The sequence below is a fragment of the Amphimedon queenslandica genome, unplaced genomic scaffold (genome assembly GCF_000090795.2).
Source record: "Amphimedon queenslandica unplaced genomic scaffold, v1.1 AMPQUscaffold_13202, whole genome shotgun sequence".
NCBI lineage: Eukaryota > Metazoa > Porifera > Demospongiae > Haplosclerida > Niphatidae > Amphimedon > Amphimedon queenslandica.
In genome coordinates, this window is record NW_003546562.1 from 60,228 (window position 1) to 63,423 (window position 3,196).

The window sequence follows — 3,196 nt, forward strand, 5'->3', positions numbered from 1 at the left end:
ATAAGTTGTAGGTATAGGCAAGAATACATGTACTCTTGGTATAGGTAATATGGTATGATATTAAGATAGAAATGTATTTGTATAGCAAGGTTAATATGGTATAGGTATCTTTGTGTCATAGTAAGATTCATAGGTTAATAAGTTAATGTAGGTATAAATATAGTGGTATGGTGTTATAAGATGAGAATGTACTTTTATAGCAAGGTTATGATGGTTTACATGTACACGTAGGCATCATTGTGTCATAGGTAGCAGTAGGAATTAGAAGGATACTGGTTATGTAGTGTAGGTTTAGTAGTAGAAATTAGAAAACGTGTAGTGTTAGGTATACAGGTTATACAGTGTAGTGTAATAAATAATTATAGGAAACATTGTAGTGATATCTAGGATATAGGTTATGTGTAGAAGTGAGAAGGTAGTTATAGGTATAGTATAGGTATTGTAGTAGAAATTAGGGTATAGTTATATTAGGTTATGGTGTAGGTGTTATATAGTAGAAAGTAGAAGGTAGTTATAGTATAGAAATTAGGAAACAGGTTGTTATAGGATATAGGTTATATAGTGTAGGTATAGGTTATAGATCTAGGTTTTATGATTTATTATTATTTAATTATTATTATCATTTATAATTTGTTATTTTTATTATTTATTATTATTCTTTATTATTATTTTTTACGACCTGGGGCCTCAGTAGTCTTGCGGCCTGCGAGTGTCAGCTGCCTGACTAGGGCCTCAGGTTGTTTCTATTTTTGGGCAGCAATGTAGTGCCGCCTCCACGTGGCGCTGCCTGGGATCACTAGTGGTTACTACTGCTAGTGATGCTAAGAGCACTACATACAAAAAGAAGAATAACAATAATAACAGTAAGCTTATGTAAGGAATTTAATATTATCATTGATAGGTTCAAGCTGCATTAAACATGAAATGTGAAGTGGATTCTCAAGACTGAAGCTAGAGATTTATGTACTAGTTTTATTTTTTTGAAAAATAATTCTTTAAAATTTTGATTGCATGTATTTATGACGATTTGAACTGTCATTGCCAGTTCTACAACTACTGCTGTGCAGCACTGCTAAATGAGCCACCATCACGTGCACACATCTTTTTATAATTAATTATACAAAATATGTTGTATAGAAATTCTAATTAAAATTTTAATTTTTAAGGTTCCAAATTTATGTCAAGATGTGCATGTATCTATATTAGTTGAGTTTAGTAAAAGTTAAGATGTTTGTCATTAAAAATGAAATAATCTTGAAGACTTTACTGACTGCAGTCAATAGGAAAGGGAGAAAGTCACTCTGGTCTCCTAGTAGCCTCCTGGTTTTTATACATGACATGCATTGTTTTAACTGCTTTTATACAGTAGCTATATACATGCACATAAAACCATGAACCAATTGCAGCCATACTTTTTTGACTTATAATACAGGGACTTTGGGCCCATTTTTGAACAAATTAAAAAATTCCAGATTTAATTGGAACATAGTTTCGTCCTGCCCTTCGCTGCCTGTGGAGGGGCGGGGCAAGACTAATCAGACCATTGATCTATGATTGGAATCGGTTCAGATTTTCTATGCAACAAAAGTATATGTATACTATTCTCTCTCTAACTAGTCTCTCCGAGGACAACACCACACTTAAGAAAGTTTATTGAGGTAAGCATGAAATCCATTATCCTCTGGAACAACTCTCTGACTCACTAGGAGCAACTAAACACCTTCAGCCAATCAGAAGTTCCCTTATCTTGTGTCGATAATAGGAAATCCAGGTTCAGGAGTATAAAAAATTCTCATGATGACTCCACGTGGTTTTAAGGCAGGGCTAACAACACCCACACCACGCCCTTGAGATTGATCTAATAAAATTACAGAAACTTATTATAATTTTGCAAAAAAATTTCAAAATAATATTATGCTTGTAAACTACCCAAAAATAAAATTTAATTCCAACTCATTTTATTAGGGAGTCATTCTTAGAAAAACAATCGTTTGGAGACTGAGTAAACCCTTGTTTCTTTTTTAATTGTATCTACAAAAATAAATTATGCATGAAAGTATTTCAATGATGAACAAGATCATCTATAACCAACCTCAGTATCAGATGATCCGCTTTCAAACCTATACTTCCTCAATATACTCACTAATCATGCTTTAGTAGTTGATACAGTATTCATTGCTGGGTTTGCTGCCTGACCAAAAAGTTTGAGGCATCTTTCAATTTCATTCTTTGAACATGATGACGTGACACAGCACATATTTCTGTGTAGAAATAAAAACAGTTCAATGAATGAATAAATGAAAGAGACAGAGACAAAACTCTTAAATAGTCACAATAAAACACAATGCAACTTTGTGGTTACTTTAATCTGCAAACAAATTCATGGTAAAGAGTTGGGTAGTGTACATTCATTATTGAAAAACACAAAATACAGTTTATTGGTTAAAATGGCCAAAAATGGCCAAATAATAGGCAGAGTCACTTTTTACTAGTAATGTACTGTAATGTAGATCCACATAATCATATAATGTATGCATACAAGTATGCTTATACACACACCTATACTCAAATGCATATACAGTAAATGTAGTTTTATAGTTTATAGAAAAATGGTTGCTATACATGCAAAAAGGCATTTTCTATGCTAACACACTATAAATTTGGTGGGGGAATGATTGGTGAAATGAGCTTCATTTGCTAGACAAACTTGCACTTGTACATGCCACTGACAATGACAGTGACCATTGGCTAACACTTATAATTATGCAAGACATGATTAACAATTAACAGCATAACTTGTTCTAGCAAACCACTGACACTGACAGTAACATTTATAACAAGCCAATGATTATAACTTTATGTCATGGGTTAACACCTATTGTGCAATACATTACAGACATCACAAGAGTACTACTATATAAAGATTATAGGTTCCTTATTCACAGACAGTCAGACACAGTGTCACCACTCAACAAGTTACCAACAAATAATCTACCAACTGATCAGGAACTGTAACTCATTCAACTACTAGTCTATAGTAACACACTATTGATGGATTCTTTTATTATTACTATTGTAATTAATATTGTGTTTATGATTTGTAATAGTATTGATGTGTGTTTATGTTCTAGTGTTCTTTTTGTTTTATAGTTGTTTATTATTAGTCTATTGTGGTTTTGTTATGTAAATATTAGTG

At 32.4% G+C, this 3,196-nt stretch overlaps 2 long non-coding RNA genes across 2 annotated transcripts; one reads left to right on the forward strand and one right to left on the reverse strand.

Annotated features, from left to right (window-relative positions):
• The first annotated feature begins 1,158 nt into the window (after nucleotides 1-1,158).
• On the forward strand, nucleotides 1,159-1,772 carry LOC109584528 (uncharacterized). The gene is made up of 2 exons (XR_002186056.1): nucleotides 1,159-1,658; nucleotides 1,707-1,772. It is a non-coding gene; the product is annotated as an uncharacterized LOC109584528 (long non-coding RNA).
• A 26-nt stretch (nucleotides 1,773-1,798) lies between these two features.
• LOC109584527 (uncharacterized) lies at nucleotides 1,799-2,830 on the reverse strand. The gene is made up of 2 exons (XR_002186055.1): nucleotides 2,093-2,830; nucleotides 1,799-2,031 (listed from the first exon to the last, which is right to left on the reverse strand). It is a non-coding gene; the product is annotated as an uncharacterized LOC109584527 (long non-coding RNA).
• Nucleotides 2,831-3,196: the final 366 nt, after the last annotated feature.